General features: G+C 41.7%; 2 long non-coding RNA genes across 4 annotated transcripts in view; both read right to left on the reverse strand.

Annotated features, from left to right (window-relative positions):
- LOC109268364 (uncharacterized) overlaps positions 1-27,350 on the reverse strand; it is a 79,037-nt gene extending 51,687 nt beyond the window's left edge. Inside the window, exons 1-2 of one of the 3 annotated variants that reach the window (XR_002080610.2) lie at positions 26,820-27,350; positions 24,542-24,644 (exon numbers count right to left, since the gene is read on the reverse strand). This is a non-coding gene — a long non-coding RNA (uncharacterized LOC109268364). Of the gene's footprint in view, positions 1-24,541; positions 24,645-25,999 lie in introns of all 3 variants that reach the window. The other 2 variants (XR_002080613.2, XR_002080611.2) reach the window with 2 other exon arrangements.
- On the reverse strand, positions 19,887-22,409 carry LOC109268366 (uncharacterized). The gene is made up of 2 exons (XR_002080614.2): positions 21,915-22,409; positions 19,887-20,185 (listed from the first exon to the last, which is right to left on the reverse strand). It is a non-coding gene; the product is annotated as an uncharacterized LOC109268366 (long non-coding RNA).
- Positions 27,351-27,406: the final 56 nt, after the last annotated feature.

Here is a 27,406-nt window from a genome sequence, read left to right on the forward strand (position 1 = left end):
AAATGTGGTTCTTAGCACCAAAGACTGGGTTTAAGCACTTGCCCCATTTTCTAGTGGCTTGCTGGAGCTGGCTCGTACAGGCTCACAAGAATCGATTGTGCAAAACGCTTCCAAAATTAGTATTCGGTATTCACGATAGAGCCTAAAATTGGGCATAGTGAGAATATATATTGAATGTTTTTAAGCATTTACTAATCAAAATGTTTTAGGTGTTTGTTTTGGATTTGACAGCTTATCAGCACACCCCAGGTAATAGGTTGAAAATCATGGTCTCTGAGACTAGGCTGAGCTGGGTTTATTTTGGCTTTGCTGCTACTAGCTATTGTCATTGGGGAGAAAGTACTCAAGTTTCTGTGAACCTTAGTTTCCCTGACCGGAAAATGGGAAGAATCATCAACATTGGGCTACTAATTACCTCAGAGGACAGTGTGAGGGTCAAATGTGAGGTCACTTGCTAAATTAAACAAAGCTCTTTCACCTTGGGGCACAGGCAGACAATCACCTCCAGAGACTGAAAAAGAACACCTCCAAGTCATAACTTCTGGGTTTAATGTAGAGAACCATCCCAGATTCCATTGGGCAGTTTAGCATCACATGACCATACCTAAAGCCAATCACTTGCCAAGGGAAAGGACAGCCAAGCCACTGCTCCTGAGGGTGCCAAAGAGCCCCAGGTGGGATTTTGGTGGCATTTTTAAAACTTCCCAGATGGTTTCAATACACAGAATACAGAACCAATGGCTTAGAGTCTAAGTCTTAGACAAATTATGACTTGGCCAAATAGGGCTAGAGAGGGATTCATTCTCCTCTGAAGGATAAGAATGGAAAACCAAATCATGATTTTAGAGTATGGGAAGGATAAGAGAAGGAGAGTGGTTTTATCAGGTAACCAACAGGGTTGGCCCCAGTCTCCATTCCCAGCTAACAGACCTTTTGGGGGCAAAGAGCTCAGCAGACACATTGAGAAATGGTTGCTCTTGGGGCACCTGGGTGGCTTAGTAGGTTAAGTGTCTGACTTCAGCTCATGATCTCACGGTTCGTGGGTTTAAGCCCCATGTCAGGCTCTGTGCTGACAGCTCAGAGCCTGGAGCCTGATTCAGATTCTGTGTCTCCCTCTCTCTGCCCCTCTCCCAATCATGTTCTGTCTCTCTCAAAAATAAATGAACATTAAAAAAAAAGAATACAAGAACACTAATTCAATAAGAGATATACATACCTGTGTTTAAAAAAAAAAAAGCAAGAAAAAAAAAAAAGGTTCCTCTTATAGGGAAGATAAATCAACTGAAAACAAATGGTCTTGGATTAAGATTTGAGAAAATAAGGGGTAGGAGGGAAAAGGTTAAGCTTTTACAGTTCTGGTTCAAGATGGTGACACACAGGACTCCTGAACTCCTCTCTTCCTGCAGACATACCAAATCTATAGCTACATACAGAACAGTTTCCTTTGAAAGAAATATAGAAACTAGTTGAGTGACTCTTACACATGGGTGAATGAAAAAAAAAATACATCAAAATTGGTAGGAGAGGTGGAGACACAGTCTTGTCATAAACCTTACCCCCAGTGCTGCGTCACACAACTGGGAAGGAATTCACAACTCCAAGCTCTTCCCTGAAAAGTAAAGGGTTTAGACCTCTTATCTGGTGCCCCAGCTTTTAAGATTTCCACCTGAAATATGAGCCTTCAAAACATCTGGTACTGAAAGCCAGTGGAGGTTGTGTCTATGAGATCCACAAGGCTATAGCAAGCTAAGAAAAGTTTTCGACAGCATGGACTCACCACGACTATCCCTCTACCCCCAGGGCCCAGCACAAAAAAGCAGAATTAAAGTCCCCAGTTCTTCCTTAAGAGGCCTATTTGCTTATCTTAAGACCTATGGCCTGAGGCACAGGCTTCCAATGTAACACTATCCAGGAGCTAACTGGGATACTCTCCAGAGACTGGGAAAGCCAGGAGGTGCCATCTTTGCCCTCTGCCTCACTCCAGGTCACTATTATCTCCCAGAAAGGAGCTTGTGCTCACATTTGGCACCCCAGGTATTATAGCGGTCACTCAGGAGAGGCACCATTAGGCTGCCTGACTTTGGTGGCCAGCAGAACTTACATTTGTGGGTTTCACAGGACTGTAATAAACACAGTTCTTAACCATCCCAAGGCATGGTACAGAGACAGACAGTAGAATTAGATGTCCAGTCCTTCCATAAGGGAGGCCTATCTACACATATTAAAAGCTAACACTTGAGGGCCAACCTTCTAATTTAATATATATCTAGAAGCTGACTACAATCTTCTCCAGAGGCCAGGGAGGCCAGCGGGTACCATCTTTACACTGTACCTCTGCTCCTCCCCAAGGATAGCTCTAAATAAGGAGGTTCTGTATACATCTGGTACCCCACTTTTTGTAGCCCCTGCTCAAAGAATACACCCCTGAGAGTCTGGTAGCTATCAGGGCTTATGTTGACAGGTTCAATGGGACAGTAGGAAACGAACGGTTCTTAACTGACTATGCCTCCAGGGCTCAGTGCAGAGAGAACAAACCCTCATCTCCAGGCTTCTCCTGAAAGAGATATATTGGCATATATATTTTTTAATGTTTATTTCTTTTTGAGAGGGAGCACAAGTGGGGGAGGGGCAGAGAGAGTGACGGACAGAGGATCAAGAGCAGACTCTGTGCTGACAGCAGGGAGCCCGATGCAGGGCTCGAACTCATGAAATGTATGATCACGACCTGAGCTGAATGCGCAACCAATTAAGCCACCCAGGCACCCCAGCATATTGGCCTATTTTTAAAGTTTCTGTTTGAGGGTCCAGCTTCCAATCAGCCTACATTTAGGTGTTGACAGAGATTCACTGCCAGGTCTTGGCTCACCCTCCACTACCAGGAGCCACTAAGAACAAAGATGGCTGCTTGGATAATCACAAAGGTGAGAGAGACAACACAGGTCTAGGGCAGGGTTAAATAGTAAGGTTCAACCTCCTACATGAGGCCACTCCATCAAGACTAACAGTCAAAGGTAGTTACCAAGGTCAGGAGAATAATGCATAAACAAAGGGAGAATTTCAACAAAGAAAATCTAAGAAAGGACTCAACAAATCAGAGTTGAAGAATACAATAACTGAGCTAGAAAATTCAATAAAGGGGTTCAACAGCACACTACATGAAGTAGAAAAAAGATCAATAAGTTCAAAGACAGGACAGAACAATTCACCCAATGAGAGGAACAAAACGAAAAATGAGTGATGTTAACTTTTAAGGAATTTATGTGACAACATCAAGCAGGCCAATATTTACATTATAGATATCCCAAAAGGAAAACAGAAAGGGGCAGAAAGCTTATTTAAGGAAATAATGGCTAAAAAGTTTCCTAACCTGGGGAAGGAAATAGACATCTATATTCAGGAAGGTCAGGGTTCCAAATAAGATGAATCCAAAGAGACCCACACAAAGACACATTAAGTTGTTAAAAGTTAAAGACAAGGAGAGCAATCTCTATCAAAATAACACCAGCATTTTTCACAGAGCTAGAACAAACAATCCTAAAATTTGTATGGAACCAGAAAAGAACCTGAATAGCCAAAGCAATCTTGAAAAAGAAAACCAAAGCAGGAGGCATCACAATCCCAGACATCAAGCTGTATTACAAAGCTGTAATCAAGACAGCATGGTACTGGCACAAAAGCAGACACTCATATCAATGGAACAGAATAGAGAACCCAGAAATGGACTCACCAACATATGGCCAACTAATCTTTGACAAAGCAGGAAAGAATATCCAGTGGAATGAAGACAGCCTCTTTAGCAAGTGGTGCTGGGAAAACTAGACAGCAACATGCAGAAAAATGAACCCGGACCACTTTCTTACACCATACACAAAAGTAAACTCAAAATGGGTGAAAGACCTAAATATAAGATGGGAAGCCATCAGAATCCTCGAGGAGAAAGCAGGCAAAAACCTCTTTGACCTTGGCTGCAGCAACTTCTTAACACGTCTCCAGAGACAAGGGAAACAAAAGCAAAAATGAACTATTGGGACCTCATCAAAATAAAAAGCTTCTGCACAGCAAAGGAAACAATCAGCAAAACTAAAAGGCAACTGACAGAATGGGAGAAGATATTTGCACACAACATATCAGATAAAGGGTTAGTATCCAAAGTCTATAAAGAACTTATCAAACTCAACACCCCCAAAAAAAATCCAGTGAAGAAATGGGCAAAAGACATGAATAGACACTTCTCCAAAGAAGACATCCAGATGGCCAAACGACACATAAAAAAAATGCTCATCACTCATCATCACAATGAAATGCCATCTCACACCTGTCAGAATGGTTAACATTAACAACTCAGGCAACAACAGATGCTGGCGAGGATGTGGAGAAAGAGGATCTCTTTTGCACTGCTGGTGGGAATGCAAACTGGTGCAGCCACTCTGGAAAACAGTGTGAAGATTCCTCAAAAAATTAAAATAGAACTACCCTACGACCCAGCAATTGCACTACTAGGTATTTATCCAAGGAATACAGGTATGCTGTTTCGAAGGGGCACATGTACCCCAATGTTTATAGCAGCACTATCGACAATAGCCAAAGTATGCAAAGAGCCCAATGTCCATCGATGAATGAATGGATAAAGATGCGGTATATGTATACAATGGAGTATTACTCAGCAACCAAAAAGAATGATATCTTGCCATTTGCAACTATGTGGATGGAACTAGAGGGTATTATGCTAAGTGAAATTAGAGAAAGACAAATATCATATGACTTCACTCATAGGAGGACTTTAAGACACAGAACAGATGAACACAAGGGAAGGGAAGCAAAAATAATATAAAAACAGGGACGGGGACAAAACATAAGAGACTCTTAAATATGGAGAACAAACAGAGGGTTACTGGAGGGGTTGTGGCGGGCAGGGGGGGGGGATGGACTAAATAGATAAGGGGCATTAAGGAATCTACTCCTGAAATCATTGTTGCACTATATGCTAACTAATTTGGATGTAAATAAATAACAACAACAACAAAAAGCTAAAGAAAAGGAGAGAACCTTAAAAGCAGCAAGAGGAAAAAAAAAAACAACCCAAAAACCTATTACATACAAGGGAACCTCAATAAGACTATTAGCAATTTTTTTTCCAGCAGAAAAAAACTACTTTGTAGGCAAGAAGGGAGTGGCATAATACATTCAAAGTGTTGAAAGAAAAAAACTGGCAACCAAGAATACCCAACAAAGTTGTCCTTAAAAATTAGAGACAAAGTTTTCCAGGTAAGGAAAAGCTAAAGGATTTCATCACCACCAGACCTGTCTTACAAAAAATGTTAAAGACACTTGCAGCTAAGCTGCAAGAAAAGGGCACTAATTTGCAATAGGAAAACGTATGAAAGTATAAATATTACTGGTCAAATATATATATTCAGAATAATCTGTTGTAGTGGTAGTAGGTTAATTACTTATAAAACTAGTGTGAAATTTAAAAGACAAAAGTAGTAAAAATAACTAACTACAATAACTTGTTAATGGATACATTAAAATAAGATGTGAATTAGGGTATCAAAAACATGACGTGAGGCAGTAAAAGTGTAAAGGTTTAGAATGTGTTCAAACTTTGTTATGAATTTAAAATTGACTGTTATAAATATGTTTCACGTAAGCCTCCTGTTAATCACAAGCAAAAGCCTACAATAGATACATAAAAGAAAAAGTTATCAAAGAATACCACTAGAGAAAATCATCAAATCACAAATGAAGAGAGCAAGAAAAGGAATAAGTGAATCAGAAAACAATTAACAAAATGCCAAGTCCATACCGATCAATTACTTTAAATGTTAATGGACTAAATTCTCCATTCAAAAGACATAAAGGGGATGAATAGATTAGAAAAAAACAAGACCCAACTATATGCTGCCTACAGGACTCATTTCAGCTTTAAGGACCCACACAGACTGAAAGTGAAGGGATGGAAAAAGATATTTCATGCAAAAGGAAATGGAAAGGAAGCAGGGGTGGTTGCACTTCTACAGATAAATTAGACTTTAAAGATACAATCTGTAATAAGAGGCAAAGACAATCATCATAGGACAAAATAAAAGGTCAATCCAGCTAGAGGATATAACATTTATAAAAATTTATGCACGTAGCATAGAAGCACCTAAATATATAAAGCAAATGTTAATCTAAAGGGAGAAAAATATAGCAATACAATTTTAGGGGCCTTCTATATCCCATTTATATCAATAGATAGGTTATCCAGACCAAAAAAAAAAAAAAAAAAAAAAAAAGCCAATAAGGAAACATTAGCCTTAAATGACACATTAGATGAAATGGACTTAACAGACATATACAGAACATTCCACCCAAAGGCAAGAGAATACACACTCTTTCATGGAACATTCTCCAGAATAGAGCATATGTTAGGCCACAAAACAGATCTTAGTAAGTATCAAGCACTTTTTTTCTGACCACAATGCCATTAAACTAGAAATCAGCCCTAAGAAGAAAACTGGAAAATTCGCAAATATATGGAAATTAAGCATGCTTCTGGACCACCAACGGGTCAAAGAAATCAAAAGATAAATAATACCTTGACACAAATGATTAACGCAAATACAACATACCAAAACTTATGCGATGCAACAAAAGCAGTTCTAAGAGGAAATTTTTCTTATGTATATATTTTTTGAGGTTCATTTATTTTGAGAGAGCAAGTGAGAGTGAATGGGGGAGGAGCAGAGCGCAAGGAAAAGAGATAACCCCAAGCAGTCTCCATGTTGTCAGCGCAGAGCTTGATGTGGGGCTTGAGCCCAGGACCCTGGGACCATGACAGGAGCCAATATCAAGAGTTGGACACTTAACCAACTGAGCCACCCAGGCATGCCTCTAAGAGGGAATTTCTAAGTCCTAAACCCCTACATTAAGAAACAAAAAAGAGCTCCTACAACCTAAATTTATACCTGAAGGAACTAGGACAAGAACAAATGAAGCCCAAAGTTAGAAAGAAAGGAAATAAAGAGGGCTGGAAATAAATGAAATAGAGACTAAAAAGACAACAGGAAATACTAAGGAAACTAAGAGGTTTTTTGTTTGTTTTTTTTTTTTTTTGAGAGAGAGAGAAAAAATGGACAAAACTTTAGACTCAAAAAAAAAAAAAAAAGAGGGGGTTCAAATAAAATAAGAGGAGACATTATAAGTGATACCAAAGAAATACAAAAGATCGTAAGGGACTATTATGAACAATTACAGGTATAGCTCATTTTGTTGCGCTTCACTTTGAGATTCACAGATGTTCTATTCTTACAAATTGAAGGTTTATGGCAACCCTTCATTGAGCCAGTCCATTGGCACCATTTTTCCTAACATTAGCTCACTTTAGGTCTCTGTGTCACATTTTGGTAATTCTTGTAACATAAGTGAAGAAGTTTGAAATATTTCATTTGTTATGGTGATCTGTGATCTTTGATGTTACTAATGGTTTTGGGGCCCCACAAACCATGTTATATATAACACATATATATATATAACATATATATATATAACATATATATATATACATAACATATATATATATATAAATATATATATATATATATAAACATATATATATATATATATGTAAGATGGCAAACAATGTATGTGTTCTCACTGCTCCACCAACCAGCCGTTTCCCCAACTCGGTCCCTCTTCTTCCGCCTCCCTATTCCCTGAGACACAGCAATATTGAAACCAGGCCAATTAAGAGCCCTACAGCATCCTCCAAGTGTTCAAGTCAAAGAAAGTGCCACACATCCCTCATTTTAAATCAAAAGCTGGAAATTATTAAGCTTAGTGAAGAAGGCATATGGAAAGCCAAGACTGGTATAAAAGGCCTAGCTTTCAGCCTAACAGCCAAGGCGTGAATGCAAAGGTAAATTCTTGAAGGAAATGACAAGTGTTAGTTCAGTGAACACATGAATGATAAGAAAACAAAACAGTCTTATTGCTGATAGGAAGAAAATTTTAGTGGTCTGGGTAGAGAATCAAACCAGCCACAACATTCCCTTAAATTAAAGCCTAATCCAGAGCAAGGCCTATTACTCTCTTGAGTTCTGAGAAGGCGGAGAGAGATAAGGAAGCTGCAGAAGAGAAGTCTGAAGCTAGAAGAGCTTTATGAAGTTTAGGAAGACAGCTCCATAATATCAAAGCACAAAATGAAGAAGCAAGTGCTGATGTAAAAGCTGTAGCAAATTGCCAAGATGACCTAACTTAGATAATGAAGGTGGCTACATTCAACAGATTTTGAATGTAGATGAAACAGCCTTCTTTCGGAAGAAGGCATGATGTAGAACCCTTATAGTTGAAGAGGAGAAGTCAGGAGACTTCTGGTCCTAAACAGTGACACAGGAAGACCCTGAACTCACCTCCTCCATAAACACACCAAATCAACACCTATTGAGAGCAGTTCCTCCTGACAGAAAATTGAGGGCAGACTGAACGGCTTCTGAACAAGGAAAGATAGAAAGACCACATAGAGAATGACGAGACAGAGACACATTAGCAAAGTGAATCCCCACCCTGGATGCTGTGAACTGTAGTGGGGAGGGAGAATACTGAGGGACCAAGAGCAGATTCATCTGCCCTGGGGCACAGGAAAAAGCTGTGGTTTAAAAGGGCAACTAGAATCAACAAAACAAAAAGGCAACCTACTGAATTGGAGAAGATATTTACAAATGATTTCTCCAAAAAGGGATTAAAATCTAAAGTATATAAAGAACTTCTACAACTCAATACCAAAAAAACAAACAGTCTGATTTAAAAATGGGCAGAGGACAGGGTGCCTAGGTGGCTCAATCCAGTTAAGCAGTTCAAGTGGTTAAGTAGGACTCTTGATATCAGCTGAGGTCATGATCTCACTATTGTGAGACTGAGCCCCAGTGTGGGGCTCTGTGCTGACAGTGCAGAGCCTGCTTGGGATTCTCTCTCTCCTCTCTCTCCTCTTTCTCTCTCTCCCTCTCCCCCCACCCATGCCCTTGCTCTCCTTCTCTTTCAAATAAATAAACATGAAAAAAAAAATGGCCAGAGGACCTGAAGAGACATTTTGCCCAAACAGCCATAAGATGGTCAAAAGACACATGAAAAGACATCTGCTCAACATCATTCATCATCAGGGAAACGCAGGCCAAAACCACAATATCACCTCACACCTGTCAGATGGCTAAAATCAAGAGATGAAACAACAGGTGTTGGTGAGGAAGTGGAGAAAAGGGAACCCTCTTGCACTGTTGGTGGGAATGCAAGCTGGTGCAGCCACTGTGGAAAACAGTATGGAAGTTCCTCAAAAAGTTAAAAATAGAATTAACCCTATGATCCAGTAATGGTAATGGTGGTACACTAGATTTTTACCCAAAGAAAACAAAAGCACTAATTTGAAAAGATATATGCACCTATATGTTTATAGTAGCATTATTTACAATAGCCAAGATATGGAAGCAACCTAAATGTCCATTGATAGATTCCACACAATGGAACATTGGCCATAAAAAAGAGATCTTGCCATTTGAGACAACTGGAGACCTAGAGGGTATTATTCTAAATAAAATAGACTGAGAAACACAAATACCATATTCTTTCACTTATATGTGGAATCTAAAACAAAACAAAAACAAAAATGAAAAAACAAAACAGAATCAGACCTATAATACGGAGAACAAACTGATGCTTGCCAGAGGGGAAGGGGGTGTTCAGATGGGCAAAATTGGTAAAGGGAAGTAGGAGATAGACTTCTAGTTATGGAATGAAGGTCATGGAGATAAAAAGCACAGCACAGGGAATATAATCGATGATATTGTAATAATGTTATATGGTAAGAGATGATAGCTACACTTGTGGTAAGCATAGCATAATGTATAAACTTGTCAAATCATTATGTTGCACATCTGAAAATAATGTAACATCGTATCAACTTTACTCAAATAAAAATTATTTAAATTAAAAAAATAAAAGGGCACCTGGAATACAAAGAAACTCATTCCAGACATGGGGATAAAAGGTACAGCATAGAGAATATAGTTAATGGTATTGTAATAGGGCAGTATGGTGACAGTAGCTACACAAATCACTATGTTTACACCTGAAACTAATGTAACATTGTGTGTCAAGTATACTTCAATAAATAAAATTAAGGAGAAGCAAATGACTGACTTCAAAGCTTCAAAAGGACAGGCTGGCTCTTTTGTTAGGAGCCAATATATCTGGTAACTAAGTTGAACCAATGCTCATTGACTCTTCTGAAAATCTTAGAGACTCTTAAGAATTATGTTAAATCTACTGTGCCTGTACTCTATAAATAGAAGAGCTAAGTCTATATTACAAACATCTGTTTACAACGTGGTTTACTGAACATTTTGAACCCACTTTGAGACCTGCTGTTAAGATTCCTTTCAAAATATTACCATTTACTGACTACTCACCCAAGAGTAGTGCAGTTAAGGTTATTGTTCATATCTGCTAACACAAAATCCATCCTGCAGCTCATGGATCAAGAAGTAATTTTGAAATTGAACTATTGTTTAAGAAATGTATTTCATAGGTACCATAGGTAGGGATTCCTATAATAGATCTGGGCAAAGTAACTTGGAAGCCTTTTGGAAAGAATTCACCATTCTAGATACCATGAAGAACATTTGTGATTCATGGGAAGGGGTCAAAAAATATCAACATTAACAGGAGTTTGGAAGATGTTGACTCCAAGTCTCAGGAAGGACTTTGAGGGGTTCAAGACTTCAGTGGAGGCAGTAACTGCAGATGTGAGGGAAATAGCAAGAGATCTGGAATTAGAAGTAGAGCCTAAAGTAGAGCCTGAATTTCTACAAAATCAAACTTGAAAGGACGAGGAATTGCTTCTTATAGATAAACAAAGATAGTAGTTTCTTGAGGTGGAATCTACTCCCGGTGAAGATGTTGTGAAGTTTATTGAAACAACAACAAAGGATTTAGAATATTGCGTAGATTTTGTTGATAAAGCATTGGTGGGGTTTGAAAGGATTGACTCCATTTTTGAAAGAAGTTCTACTGTGGATAAAATGCTTTCAATCAGCATTACATGCTATAGAGCAATCATTTGTGAAAGGCAGAGAGTGAGTGCAGCAAACTTCGTTGTTGACTTATTTTAAGATATTCCCACAGCCACCCCATCCTTCAGGAATCACCACACTATCAGTCAGGAACCGCTAACATCAAAGCAAGAACTTCCACCAGCAAAAAGATTACAATTTGTGGAAAGCTCAGATAATGGTTAGCATTTTTTAAGCAATATTTTAAAGTATATGCATTTCTAGACATATTATTGCACACTTAATAGACTATAGTATAGTGTAGACTTTTATGTGCATTGAGAAACAAAAAAATTCATTTGACTCTACTGCAATACTCTCTTTATTGCAGTGGTCTGGACCACAAGATCTCTGAGGTTTGCCTGTATATGCCAATATATTGGACAACCTAGAACAGATAAATACCTAGGAACATACAACCTACCAAGACTGAATCATGAAGAAACAGAAAGTCTTAAACCAAGAGATTGCTAGTAAGGGGGTGAATCAATAAATTTAATATTTATTTTGAGAGATAGACAAACAGAGTGTGAGTGGGGAGAGGGCAGAGAGAGAGGGAGACACAGAATCCAAAGCCAGCCCCAGGCTCTGAGCTGTCAACATAGAGCCTGATGCGGGGCTCGAACTCATGAAATGTGAGATCATGACCTGACCCAAAGTCAGACGCTCAACTGATCGAGCCACCCAGGCACCCCAAACCAAGAATTTAAGAGTTCTCAAACAATAGTGTAAGGGTAGATGGCTTCACTGGTGAATTCTATCAAACATTTAAAGAATTAGTATCAATCTTTCTCAAACTCTTCCAAAACTAGAATAGGAAAAAAACACTTCCAATTTCATTTTATGAGTCCAGCATTACCCTGATACCAAAACCAGAGAAGGTCATTGTAAGAAAAGAAAATTGCAGGCCAATATCCCTGATGAACACAGGTGCAAAAGTCTCCAACAAAATATAAGCAAACTGAAGTCAACAATACATTAAAAGGATCATACACCATGATCAAGTGTGATTTATTCCAGGAATGCAAAAATGGTTCAACATCTACAACACCAATTTGATACACCTCATTAAAAATGAATATAAGTCATATATGATCATCTGAATAGATGCAGAAAAAGCATTTGACAAAATTCATCCTCCTTTCATTATAAAAACCTTCAACAAATTGGGTATAGAGAGAATGTACCTCAACATAATGAAGACCACATATATGACAAGTCCACAGCTAACTGCATACTAAAAAGTGAAAAACTGAAAGCTTTTCCTCTTAAGATCAGGAACAAAACAAGAATACCTACTCTTGCCATTCCTATCCAACACAGCACTGGTTGTCTTAATTATAGCAATTAGGCAAGACAAAGAAATAAACATACAAATCAGAAAGGAAAAAGTAAAATTATTATTTCTATTACAGATGACATATTATATAGAGAAAAACCCTAAACACTCCACCAAAAAACTGTTAGAATAATCAGGTTCAGTGAAGATGTAGGGTACAAAAATCAACAAAGATTAATTGTGTTTCTGTACACTAACAATAAGGTATCTGAAAAAGAAAACTCCCCCCACCCTCCGCCATCAAATGCATCAGAAACAAAAAAAAAAAAGTACCTAGGAATAAACTTAACCATGAAGATCAAAGACCCATGCATTGAAAGCTATGGACATTGTTGAAAGAAAATGAAGAAGAATAAATGGAAAGATATTCCATGTTCATGGATTTGAAGAGTACTGTTAAAATGTCCACACTACCCAAAACAATCTACAGATTGAATGCAGTCCCTGTCAAACTTCCAATGGCATTTTTCACAGATATGGAATAATCCTAAAATGTGTATGGAACCACACAAGACCTCAAATAGCCAAACCAATCTCAATAAAGAACAACAAAGCTGGAGGCATCATGGTCGCTGATTTTAAACTATATTAAAAAGATGTATGTTGTTGAATTCGATTTGCTAGTATCTTGTTGAGAATTTTTGCATCCATATTCATCAGGGATATTGGCCTATAGTCTCTTATTTTTTGCTTGGTCTCTGTCTGGTTTGGGAATTAAAGTAATGCTGGCTTCATAGAATCAGTCTGAAAGTTTTCCTTCCCTTTCTACTTTTTGGAACAGCTTGAGAAGGATAGGTATTATCTCTGCTTTAAATGTCTGGTAGAATTCCCCACAGAAGTCATCTGGTCCTGGACTCTTATTTGCTGGGAAATTTTTGATAACTGATTCAATTTCTTCACTGGTTATGGGTCTGTTCAAATTTTCTATTTCTTCCTGTTTGAGTTTTGAAGTGTCTGGGAGTTTAGGCATTTGTCCATTTCTTCCAGGTTGTCCAGTTTGTTGGCATAAAATTTTTTCATAGCATTCCCTGATAATTGCTTGTATTTCTGAGGGACTGGTTGTAATAATTCCATTCTAATTCATGATCTATTTGGGTCATTTCCCTTTTCTTTTTGAGAAGCCTGGCTAGAGGTTTCTCAATTTTGTTTATTTTTTCAAAAAACCAACTCTTGGTTTCATTGATCTGCTCTACAGTTTTTTAGATTCTATATTATTTCTGCTCTGATCTTTAGTATTTCTCTTCTGCTGGGTTTGGAGTGTCTTTGCTGTTCTGTTTCTATTTCCTTTAGGTGTGCTGTTAGATTTGTATTTGGGATTTTCCTTGTTTCTTGAGATAGGCCTGGATTGCAATGTATTTTCCTCTTAGGACATCCCAAAGGGTTTGCTGCATCCCAAAGCATTTGGATTGTTGTATTTTCATTTTCATTTGTTTCCATATCTTTTTTAATTTCTTCTCTAATTGCCTAGTTGACCCATTCATTCTTTAGTAAGGTGTTCTGTAACCTCCATGCTTTTGGAGGTTTTCCAGACTTTTTCCTGTGGTTGATTTCAAGTTTCATAGCATTGTGATTTGAAAGTGTACATGGTATGATCTCAATTCTTTTATACTTATGAAGGGCTGTTTTGTGACCCAGTATGTGATCTATCTTGGAGAATGTTCCATGCACACTTGAGAAGAAAGTATATTCTGTTGCTTTGGGATGCAGAGTTCTAAATATATCTGTCAAGTCCATCTGATCCAATGTATCATTCAGGGCCCTTGTTTCTTTATTTATTCTGTGTCTAGATGATCTATCCATTGTTGTAAGTGGGGTATTAAAGTCCCCTGCAATTACCACATTCTTATCAATAAGGTTGCTTATGTTTGTGATTAATTGTTTTATATACTTGGGGGCTCCCATATTCAGCACATAGACATTTATAATTGTTAGGTCTTCCTGATGGATAGACCCTGTAATTATTATATAATGCCCTTCTTCCTCTCTTGTTACAGCCTTTAATTTAAAGTCTAGTTTGTCTAATGTAAGTATGGTTACTCCAGCTTTCTTTTGACTTCCAGTAGCATGATAGATAGTTCTCAATCCCCTCACTTTCAATCTGAAGGTGTCCTCAGGTCTAAAAGGAGTCTCCTGTAGACGGCAAATAGATGATCAAGTGGGATTCATTCCTGGGCTGCAGGGCTGGTTCCATATTCGCAAATCAATCAGTGTGATACATCACATTAATAAAAGAAAAGATAAGAACCATATGATCCTGTCAATTGATGCAGAAAAAGCATTTGACAAAATTCCTCATCCTTTCTTAATAAAAACCCTCGAGAAAGTCGGGATAGAAGGAACATACTTAAACATCATAAAAGCCATTTATGAAAAGCCCACAGCTAATATCATCCTCAATGGAGAAAAACTGAGAGCTTTCCCCTGAGATCAGGAACATGACAGGGATGTCCACTCTTACCTCTGTTGTTTAACATAGTGTTGGAAGTTCTAGCATCAGCAATCAGACAACAAAAGGAAATCAAAGGCATCAAAATTGGCAAAGATGAAGTCAAGCTTTCACTTTTTGCAGATGACATTATATGTGAAAAACCCAACAGACTCCACCAAAAGTCTGCTAGAATTGATACATGAATTCAAAGTCGCAGGATACAAAATCAATGTACAGAAATCAGTTGCATTCTTATACACTAATAATGAAGCAATAGAAAGACAAACTGATCCATTCACAACTGCACCAAGAATCATAAAATAGCTAGGAATAAACCTAACCAAAGATGTAAAAGACCTGTATGCTGAAAACTATAGAAAGCTTATGAAGGAAACTGAAGAAGATACAAAGAAATGGAAAAACATTCCGTGCTCATGGATTGGAAGAATAAATATTGTTAAAATGTCAATACTACCCAAAGCAATCTACATATTCAATGCAATCCCAATCAAAATTGCGCCAGCATTCTTCTTAAACTAGAACAAGCAATCCTAAAATTTGTATGGAACCACAAAAGACCCCGAATAGCCAAAGTAATTTTGAAGAAGAAGACCAAAGCGGGAGGCATCACAATCCCAGACTTTAGCCTCTACTACAAAGCTGTAATCATCGAGACAGCATGGTATTGGCACACAAACAGACACATAGACCAATGGAATAGAATAGACTCCAGAATTGGACTCACAAAAGTATGGCGAATTAATCTTTAACAAAGCAGGAAAGAATATCCAGTGGAAAAAAGACAGTCTCTTTAACAAATGGTGCTGGGATAACTGGACAGCAACACGCAGAAGAATGAAACTAGAACACTTTCTTACACCATTCACAAAAATAAACTCAAAATGGATAAAGGACCTGAATGTGAGACAGGAAACCATCAAAACCCTAGAAGAGAAAGCAGGAGAAAACTCTGACCTCAACCGCAGCAATTTCTTACTCAACACATCTCCAAAGGCAAGGGAATTAAAAGCAAAAATGAGCTATTGGGACCTCACGAAGATAAAAATCTTCTGCACAGCAAAGGAAACAATCAACAAAACTAAAAGGCAACCGATGAAATGGGAAAATATATTTGCAAATGACATATCAGACAAAGGGCTAGTATCCAAAATCTATAAAGAGCTCACCAAACTCAACACATGAAAAATAAATAATCCAGTGAAGAAATGGGCAGAAGACACCAATAAACACTTCTCTAAAGAAGACATCCAGATGGCCAATAGGCACATGAAAAGATGCTCAACATCGCTCCTCATCAGGGAAATACAAATCAAAACCACACTCAGATATCACCTCACACCAGTCAGAGTGGCTAAAATGAACAAATCAGGAAACTATAGACGCTGGCAAGGATGTGGAGAAACGGTAACCCTCTTGCACTGTTGGTGGGAATGCAAACTGGCACAGCCACTCTGGAAAACAGTGTGGAAGTTCCTCAGAAAATTAAAAATAGACCTACCCTATGACCCAGCAATAGCACTGCTAGGAATTTACCCAAGGGATACAGGAGTGCTGATGCACAGGGGCACTTGAACCCCAATGTTTATAGCAACACTTTCAACAACAGCCAAATTATGGAAAGACCCTAAATGTCCATCAACTGATGAATGGATAAAGAAGTTGTGGTTTATATACACAATGGAATACTACTTGGCAATAAGAATGAAATATGGTCTTTTGTAGCAACATGGATAGAACTGGAGAGTGTTATGCTAAGTGAAATAAGTAATACAAAGAAAGACAGATACTATATGTTTTCACTCTTATGTGGATCCTGAGAAACTTGACAGAAGACCATGGCGGAGGGGAAGGAAAAAAAAAGTAAGGGAGGGAGGCAAACCGTAAGAGACTCGTAAAGACTGAGAATAAACTGAGGGTTGATGGGGGGTGGGAGGGAAGGGAAAGTGGGTGATGGGCATTGAGGAGGGCACCTGGTGGGATGAGCCCTAGGTGTTGTATGGAAACCAATTTGACAATAACTTTCACATTAAAAAAAAAGAAAAAGCTATACTAATCAAAATAGTAAAGTAGTAGCATAAAAAGATAGATCAATGGAGTAAAACAGAGAGCCTATAAATGGGAATCACCATATATGTTCAACTTATGACAAAGGAGCCAAGCAAATACAGTAGGGAAAGGATAATCGCTTTACTAAATGGGGTTAGGAAAATTGGACAGCCACAGCAAAAGAATGAAACTGGGTCACTGTCTTATACTACACATACATACACACACCAACTCAAAATGGGTTAAAAAAAAATGTAATACCTGAAAACCTTAAAACTCCTTAAAAAAAGGTGGGGGGGAGGCAGGGGTAAGTTCATTGCCATCAGTATTTGCAACGATTGTTTTTGGATTTGACACCCCAAAGCAAAGGAAACAAATGTGAAAATAAACAAGTGGGACTCCATCAGACTGAAAGGTTCTCTATACTAAAAGAAACCATTAACAAAATGGAAAGGCAACCTACAAAACAGAAGAAAATATTTGCATGTCCTCTATCTGATGAGGGGGTAATATCCAAAATACACAAAGAACTCCTACAACTTGATAGCAAAAAACAAACAAACAAAAAAAACACTTGATTTTTTAAAAAATGTTTTATTTTATTTTTGATAGAGAGTGCAAGCAGGGGAAGGGCAGAGAAAGAGAGAGGGGGAAACAGAGGATCCGAAGCAGGCTCCATCCACACTGACAGTGGTGAGCCGCATATGGACTTGAACTCACTAACTGTGAAATCATGACCTGAGCCAGAGTCTGACTGAGCCACCTAGGTGCTCCGCAACCTGATTTTTTTCAATGGGCGGAGGATCTGAATACACATTTTTCCAAAGAAAATATACAAAATGGCCAGCAGATCCATAAAGAGGTGCTCAGTATCACAAATTTCAGGGAAGTGCAAATCAAAGCCACAGGAGATCACATCACACCTGCTAGTATGACTATTATCAAAACGACAAGTGGCACCTGGGTGGCTAAGTCAGTTAAGTGTCCCAGTTTGGCTCGGGTCGTGATCTCGTGGTTCATGGGTTCGAGCCCTGTGTGAGGCTCTGTGCTGACAGCTCAGAGCCTGGAGCCTGTTTTGGATTCTGTGTTTCCCTTTCTCTCTCTCACTCTCAAAAATAAATAAACATTAAAAAAAAAAAAAAAAAAGACAAGAAACAAGTGTTGGCAAGGATGTAGAGAAAAGGAAACCCGGTGCCCTGTTGGCAAGAATGTGAACTGATGTAGCCACTATGAAAAAAAAATATAGAGGTTCCTCATATTAAAAATAGTACTACCATATGATCCAACAGTTCTACTTTTGGGCATTTTCGTGAAGGAAACAAAATTACTATTTTGAAGAGATACATATACCCCATGTTAATTCACTGTGGCATTATTCCCAACAGTCAAGACATGAAACAACCAAAATGTCCATTAACAGGTAGATGGATAAGAGAGGCAAACACACACACAAAATAGAGTATCATTCAGCCATAAAAAAGTAGTAAAATCTTGCCATTTGCAGCAACATGGATGTACCTTAGGGTATTAAGTGGAATAAGTCAGAAAGAGAAAGACACTGTATGATCTCACTTATACGTGGAATCTAAAACAACAACAAAAGCCAAACCCAAAAATACAGAGAGCAGTTAGTGGTTGCCAGAGGCAGGCAGTATGGTGAAATGGGTGAAACTTCCCGTGATCAGATAAACAGGTCCTGGGGATGTAATGTACAGCATGTGACTATAGTTAACCATTCTGTATTGTACATTTGAAAGTTGCCAAGAGCACAAATCTTAAAATTTCTTATCACAGGAAAAAAACAAAAGTTGAGGCTATGTGATGGATATTAACTAACTGTGCTAATCATCTCACAACATACACTACACCAAATCATTTTGTGTACCTGAAACCAATAGGTCATGTCAAGCGTACCTCAAAAAAATAGTAAAATTATTAATAGACAATAACATTTTGAATTAACACTCCTCAAAAAAGAAATATTCCTTAGGGGAAATAAAAAGCTTTTGCAACTTATACAGATACACAGAGAACATAAGACACGCTTCCCTGTTTGTTGTGCTCTTCCTGAGCTACTGCACTGGCATGAGCCCTGTAAGAACCACTAAGATTCTGGTCAGGAATTTGGATGAGGGGGGTAATTCCCAGCAAGTCCAGCTGAGGGTCTTACAAAGCAAGTCACTTATGCCACTATCTATGTGGAGGTAAAGTCAGCTCCCACAGGTTAAGGCCAAGACTGCCCCACCCATGCCACTTGCAAGTCCAGATTATCACCTGTGCTTCTGACCAATAAGCTATAGGGTGGAAGTCCCCACTACCTGCTCCTTGGTTTCAATTGATTTGCTAAAACAGCTCACACAACTCAGAGAAACTTTTACTTACTAGATTATTGGTTTATTATAAAAGGATATGTGGTGCTTGGGTGGCTCAGTTGGTTAAGCATCGGGCTCTTGATTTTAGCTTGGGTCGTGACCTCATGATCATGGGATAGAGCCCCATGCTGGCTCCCCGCTGAGCGAGGGGACAGATTTTCTGTCTCTCCTTCTGCTCCTCCCCTTCCCATGCATGCGTGCATGCTCTCTCTCAAAAAATAAAAAATAAAAAGATATAATTCAAGAACAGCCAGATAGAAGAGACATATACATAGGGCAAGGTGTTGGGAAAGGTACAGATCTTCCATGTGTCTCAGAGTGCATTACTTTCACCAGATCTCCAAGTATTCACCAACTCAGAAGCTCACTGGGTTTGTAATGGAGGCCTTAGTAAGTAGGCATGATTGATTACATCATTGGTCATTGATGACTGAACTCAATCTCCAGCCCCTCTCCTCTCACTGGAGGGAGGATAGGAGGGATGGGGGAGGAGTGAGACTGGACATTCCAACTCTCTAGTTAGGTAGTTGGTTCCACTGGCAAGCAGTCCTGTCCTTAGAGGTCTTCAAAAAAAATAAAAAATCACCCCATTAACATCACAAAAGACACCTTCATTGCTATCACAGGAAATTCCAAGTGTTTTAGGAGCTCTGTGCCAGGAATGGATCACAAACCAAATATATATTGTAAATCACAATATCACATGTGCCTATTGCAGACCAACACTGCCACAAAGCCACAGGCTCAGCAGACATCTCCATTTAATCTGTATCTTCTCAAAATGTTAGTGCCTTGAGAAAGCTAATTCGTATACCGGGACCCACAGAACAGATGCTGCCCCAGCGGTCCGGCCCGTGTCACAGATTGAAGTCAGCCTGCACTCAACAGGAAACACCTGTCAAAGAAGCCAAACACCAATCACAATCCTCCAACTCTGCTTTAGCTGGCTCACCTTACCCTAGAAAATACGATTTCCCAGCCAATCATGCCATGCTTCTGAAGAATACGGACTTTGAGTCAGGAGACATGGATGTAAAACTTGACTCCGCATTCACCCTGGGCCAACCCTCCCAAACCTGGCTGTCTTTACTGATTCAACAGCAATAATAATACCTACTTCAGAAGACTGTGACGAGGATAAAAATAGGATACCTTGTAAACTCTTAACTCTCCGTGCAAATTATAGTTATATTTGCCATAACTGAGGAATTGGGTTTAAAAGCAGGGGCCTTCAGCTTGGTCAGCATTTCCCAACTAAAGTTTCCATAAGCCATCAGTCAAGGGGGAGGGGGAAGGTGGGGGAGGTCTTATTCCAGTTCATCCTAGAGGAGGCTTGGAGTTCAGTCACTGTTAAGAGCAGGCCCCAGTCCTCAGCTCCATCTGTTTTATTCCCCAGACACATCATCCACTCTGAGTAGCTTTCCATTTACTGGGGAAGGGATAAGGAAAGTAGAACCAAGTAGGTTTATTTTTTCATGTTTCCCACTGCAGTGTTGTCTCAGAGGCAGAACAAGTCCAGAATTTCTCCTCTCCCCTCTCTGTACATCCCAAGTGAAAGCCTCTACAGTCAAAAGCAGCAGAGAGACTTGGATTCTCCTTCATGCCTCCTTTATGTGAGAGAGAGAGAGAGAGAGAGAGAGAGAGAGACAGACACAGAGAGAGACAGAGACAGAGACAGAGAGAGAGCAAGCGCGTGCAGACCAAGGGTCAATCAGGGGCACTCCCAAACCAGTGCCTTATTTCTGACAAAAAGCCAATACCGATTCAGTGTGGGACCAGATAGCTTTCTATTCAGACGAGCTGGAGAGCTGGGCAGGTCAAGAGAAAGGGTCTTTGTGAAATGCAGAACAAAGCAAGCTCAAGGCTCCACTCCTTTCTCAGCTGACAGTCCTATTAGGGGAATCAGGACAGTCCTGCACTTCCCGGATGACTGGGAGCCGTACATAGGCTTCCACATGACTCCAATGTCAGCCAGACAAATGCATGGCCCCACTAGGGAAGTCCAGAGGTCGTGGGGGTGACTGGACCTCAAGTCTCCAGAGGGATATGGAGGCATGTTGGAAACAGTGTGTCTGGAATCTCGTGTGCTTGACTGCTCAGGAATGCATGGTTTGGGTAACTTTCTGGTTTGACTTACAGGAAGGTCTGATGGGTATTGAACAGGAATGTTGTAACAGCTCTGGATCACCTTGGAAAAACACCATTCATTTGCCAGCCCTGCGCTGCAATTCCAGGAAGCAGCTGGTGGTGAATCAGAAAACTCTTTCCCTGTGGCTTTAAGGAAGCACGTCCAAGGCATCACCCGCCTCCTCTCCAGTGGGGAGAAACAACCCCTAGCCACACACAGGCTTTTCTGAAAGGGACTAAAGTGTGTGTGTGTGTGTGGGGGGGGGGGGGCTGCATGGTAGCTCCCCACCCCTGGGGCTGGAGAAACAGGCAGAGGAGAGATCTCAGAGCCCCAAGTCTTTTGGAAATATTTTCAGTCTTTTGAAACAGAAGATCTGTTCACTATTTCGATTTTTTTTTTTTTTCTGGAGTTCATAGCAACAATGAAAGTAGGCAGAAGTCTCTACGTTCTGAGTGGCAAGGCTTGTATTTTCCTCAACCTGAGAACAGCCTCTTACCTGCAGAGCCAGCCTGGGGCAGAGAAGCTCACAGCAGCTGCTTGTCAGTTGGTGCTCTGTGGGTCACTAGGCAGCCGGAGGGGGGCCTCCAGCTGGCCTCACCCCGTCCAGGGTCCCCCAGTGCCTCTTCTCTGGGCGGAGGGTTCCTGCTGTCTGCCTTTGCGTCGACTACTCTCTAGTCCTCCTCCTGCTGTCGCTGGAACAGCTTTAGGCCCCCGGACATAATATTTGTGCCTTGGTTTTCCCACAGCCAACGGGAGCTAATCAAACAGCTAACAGATTTGGAGAGGTGGGTCGTTTTTTTCACACCCACTTGAAAGTTTTGGTTTTTTTCTCCTGTGTATCTGGCTCACTCTATCCTGTTACATTCAAACACATTTATGACCCACATTCAGACCTGAAGTCCGCGTTCACTGATGATTCAGGAGAACTTGAAACATGAGCTGAGTCAATGTGAGCTGTGGTTTTTAATTCCTCCACCCATCCTATCGTAATGTGCGCCCCCCCCCCCCCCCCCCCCCCCCCCGCCTTTACCTTTCTCTGGGCTTTCCAGGGCTCCTGTGAATGCACGGGGGCAGCCAGAGAAAGATGGGGAAGTTAGCTACAACCACCCTCCAGGACTCTATCCTCAGGACCTGAGGCTCATGGGTAGCTGGCAGCTGAGCAGCCTGCTGCATCGCAACAAGGAAGCGAGGATGAACGGTGTTGGAAGAGAAGCCACCTCAGAGCTTTTTAAGCGCAGGCTCTAAGGCTTCTCATTTAAGTGGGGCTTTTGCCCTCACCTGTGGGCCAGAGCGCAGAGGGTGGGGGAGGGGTTTAAAGGAAACTGTGAAAACTTCTGGGTAAGCCTGAGATCAGGGAGGTTGAGGAAGAGGAAAACCTCCCAGGGCCCAGCCCTTCAGGTTCATTTCTTGCCCTGATACGATGTCACCCCTACCCCTTCCCTTCTTCCTTCCTTTGCTTAGTTTCCATTCTTTCTTTCTCTGTTGCTTTTTGGCTGTTCATAGTCTAGCCCAGCGGTTCTCATCAGCCACACCTGGACACTTGTTAGAAACGCAAATTCTCAGACCCTACCCCACATCTACTGAATCAGACGCTCGGGGAGTGGGGCTGGCGGTCTGTGTTTTACCCAGCCCTCCAGGTGACTGATGGTGAGCTTGCTCAAAGTTTAGAGCCCTGCTCTAGTCTCCCTTTCCCCAGTGAGGCTGAGGCTCCTCAGAGGACAGACTACAGAGGGCAGGGCACAGTCCTGGGCACCCAGAGACGCAGCCCTGCCCGGAACCTGTAGCAGGAGGTTGCAAGATCAAGGAGGCAGCCTGGAAATCATCAGGACCTGGGCTTTAGTTGGGTGGCCAGAGCGAAGTCACTCACCTTGCCAACTCTGATTCCTCCTCTGTAGCATAGATGAAAGAAATTGGTCTCTGAGTCTGGATCTGGCCAGGGCCTGCTTCATTATTCCTCTCTTTCCTACTGATTCCCTTCCAGCCCCCCGTGGCAACTCTGGGTTTCTTTTTGTCCTCAGGTACTGTTGTGTATGAGTGAGAGAGACAGAGAAACGGAGTGGAGAACTCAAATAGGAACATGGCCTCCACCAGAAATGGGGCCATGCTTGAAGTGTGTGCTCCCCACTGGGTAGGGGGCTTGAGGAGTCCCTCCTGTCAGGAGCTCAGCTCAGAGAGAGGGAGAGAGGGCTTTGCTGTCAGGAGTCAGAGTAGCCAATTAAAGCAACAAGCCTTTAATCACTCACTGTGACAGTACAAGCAAGAGTCTAAAATCAGAGAAGGTGCCCATCTCCTGTTCCATTTTCTGCCATGGAACTGCATACCAGTCAGGGGCAGCTGCATCAGTGTAGATGTGAGGCTTGTCTTGCTCATGAGGAAGCCCCTGAGGAAAAGGCAGCTTTATGGACCCTGAGGTTGGAGGAGAAGGCTGGGGAAAGGGCTCCGAGTGGAAAAGTACTGGGTACTGAGACAGTGAAGAGAGTGTCTTCAGGGTTTCCTCCCCCACGTCCATCCCTCCCTCCACTAAGGAGGATTCAGCAGAGATGGGCACCTGAAGAGGACCGCTGCTCAAGCCTCAGACAGGCAGATGGGAACAAAGGTGTCTCCCAGCTAGGAATGCAAAGAAGCCAAGAGCGTGACCAGCGAGGGGGGCCTGAGTGCTTGACTGCACCTCCCTCCAGATGCGATAGAGGCCGTGCACCAAGGTTGCTGTGGCGAGAGAAGCTTCTCCGCAACCTCCCCCCCCCCCCCCCCCCCCCGGGCCAGGCAAAGCCTCTGTAATTACCTGTTGTCGGGACTAAAAAATCACAAAATCGCACGTAGGTTTTTAAGCAGGAGCCAGACAGCTTGCCTCCTCTCAGTGAGACACGAAGTGGCCTCCTACCTGCCTCCTTTGAGCCAACTTCAGCTTTCAGGCTGGGGTCAGGGCACCTGCCTCTGCACAGGGACGCAGTGACTTTGTCCAGGTGGAAATCACTTGTCACCCACTTCTCTAGGCTTGATGGTCCTGATTTCTGTCATTTTAAACCACCAGTATTTCTGGGAAGTGATTAAAAGAAGAGCAAACGCCCATGAACAGTTTGCACAATTGGCATATAGGAGACTCTACTGTTAAGTGGCACTCACCTTACCCCTTTTCTGGAGATGATCAGGTATTCATTTTTCTTCTCTTTGTATCACCTTCCCACCCAAAGTGACTCAGTTCCTGGTAGAAGAGATGGGTGTATACCTGAAATGGAGGTGATGTACAGGAATGGAGAGAGAAGTGAAATCCAGCACGGGGGCTAGACCACAAAGTTTGATAATGGTGATAGAAGTGGCTGTAATGTCCTGACCACTAATTCCAATAAGGTGAATCCCGAAATGATCAGAGCTGTCTTCCCAAAAGACGTCTAGGGTATGGGAAAAAAAAGTTGGATATTTCAGGACAAGCCCTATTGATGCTAAAGCAGATACTGAATCACTCTCTCGTCCCAGCCTACACTATTTGCTATATATCCATACTGATACATTCTGTGTTCCCTATTGGAATGCGAGCTTCTTGAGGGCAAAGACTATGCCTTACATGTCTGCAAATGACCCGGAATATAGTGCACTCAAATACACACTGGGCAAGTAAGTGGTCAGGATACAAAACCCCAGTCAACCACAAGCCAGTTCTTCTAGGTTGGTCTGGGAATATCTAAGTCCTGTATTTATTTACTTTTACACAAAATTGTGTCTTATCTTCCCAAGTGGCTTGTACATATATTCACTGAGGCTTCACAGTACCTGGCCAACAGTAAGCTTTCAACAGATAAATACTTAACAGATTTCTCAGAACAGTCGTTGCCAAGAGACAGAAAGTGGAACTGGAAATCCAATCCTTCAAACCCCTTGAAGACCCATCCTTGGGGATGTGAGATTCCAGACATGATTGGACAGGATAGCACCTTCCTGGAATCCCCCAGAGGATGGTTATACTTATGGGGTCTACTTCTGGGAACAGTGAGCTAACAGACTCCCTTTGCTTTAGTTTGCCCCAGTACTCAGACATAACTGGTAGAGATTTGTGGGTCGTGTATAACATGCTTGCTGATTTGTTAGTTACTCATCACAGTCACCATTTGAAACCGGTCAGTGTGAACATCCCTAGGTCTTGACCATGAAGATCAAGGTGGTGCTGAAAAGGAGTCTTTATGTCAACAAGCCAGAAAGCTGGTCTCCTGCTTTCTAACTGGACAATTGATACAATTTAGGCTGAGGAAGAAGCACTGTCCACTCTAGGCAGGCACAGCCACCCTACCATCCAAATACATTCTACCCCGCCCTTCCATTTACCCACCGCCGCTACCCCTCCTGTTTCTCTGCAGGCATGTCAGCAGGTCCCAGGCTTACAGGTCCAGTGGACTGAGCTTGCCCCTGTCTTCCTTCCTAGTGATTTCTGACTGTCTTATGACTAGGAGCCAGACTCTGGGTTTGTTCTCCCCATCGACCATGTAGACAAACAGCCATCAGAGAAATCCCTCCCAAGATCAGTAGTTCTAACTGCTCAGCAGAATTACCTGGAGGGGAGTTTTAATAATATGGCTCCATGGAACCTACCTCCAAAGATTCCAATTTAGTCAGTCCAGTGATATTCAATCAGCTGTATTTTTCAGAACTTTACAGAGGATTCTGGTGCATGGGCAAGTGGAGGGACTACTGGACAAATTCTGAGCTCTTTGAGATCAGGAAACATGTGAGTCTTCCCTTCCACACCCCCCAGTGATTGGCACAACACCTGGCATATAGCAACTTCTTATAAGTGAGATGAGTAAATAAATGATTGAAAACAGGGTGGTAGATTGGGAATACTGTCAACCTAGTATCTTGGCTAAAGTTTAGGAAGGGCCAGTAGGACGCCAAAGAACAAACCAGTCACAGTGGGGGTGGGTGTAGGAAAAAAGCATCAGGGAAGGGGTGAAGAAATCACCCCAAGTAGGAGCCCCAATTTGAGCCCCAAGTGGGAGAACATAGCCCCTGCACTTGAAAATGCTGCTACTGACCCTATATTGGGACTTACAGGACCTCCAGGCCCACCTATAAATCAAATCTGATTGGTCACTTCTTTGTTAAAAACCCTCCAAGGCAAACCATACAAACAAAAAAACAAAACCAAACCAAATGGTAAAACCCCCTCCAAAGCCCTGTATTGTCAGGATAAAGTCTACATTCCTTTCTCTGGCTCACAAGTCCCTTTCTGGCTTTTTCCCAACTCATCACATGCTAATTGCTCCCCTCTCTTTACCTGGGTGGCCCCTCTGCCTTCTTTCAGGCCTTACACCTTGCGGTGTTCTCTCTGCCTGCAATGATCCTTGCCCCCAACCCCCATTTCCTCTAGCAAACTCCATAGCAACCATCAAATCACAGCTTAAAACATCACCTTCTCTTCCCCCAGAAGACTGTGGGCTCCCTGAGGGTCAAGGTCAGTCTGCTGTATCCAAAGCCTAGCCAGCAGTTGCTCCAATATTCAATGAAGAGAAGTTGGGACACAAACTAACAGCAGACACTCAGGACTAGTGTTGCCTTGCAATTGCTGTGAAACAGGATTCTGCAGACACAAACAAGCTTGCTGATTTGGACCTAAAAAGGAACTGGGCTGCAGGGTGAGAAGTGTGTTGAGAAGAAAAGCAAGTGAAGGTGGGAAATTCCAAACCGGAACAGAGAGCAGGCAGAGGGTTCTACCCAATCCCTCTCTAGGGTCAAAGGCCGTGGGAGGCTGTCCGTTGTGGTCACAGTCGGCCAAGGCAGGCTGCCAAGCGGGCTCCACACGGAGAAACCGCGGGGGCTGCAGGTGGGAGCAGTCGCCCTGGGCGCGGGGGCGGGGCTCGCTGGCCGGCTGCATCCGGACAAGGTCAGGTGCACCGCGCTGGGCGGGCGCAGCGAGGCCAGTGCTGGAGGCAGCTGATTCGCCTGCTTGACGCGTGGATGCCTTGATTTGGTCTGACAAGTGGAGGCTGCTGTGAGAAG

The sequence above is a fragment of the Panthera pardus genome, unplaced genomic scaffold, assembly GCF_024362965.1.
Source record: "Panthera pardus isolate Hobbes unplaced genomic scaffold, ASM2436296v1 HiC_scaffold_24, whole genome shotgun sequence".
In the NCBI taxonomy this organism is placed as follows: domain Eukaryota; kingdom Metazoa; phylum Chordata; class Mammalia; order Carnivora; family Felidae; genus Panthera; species Panthera pardus.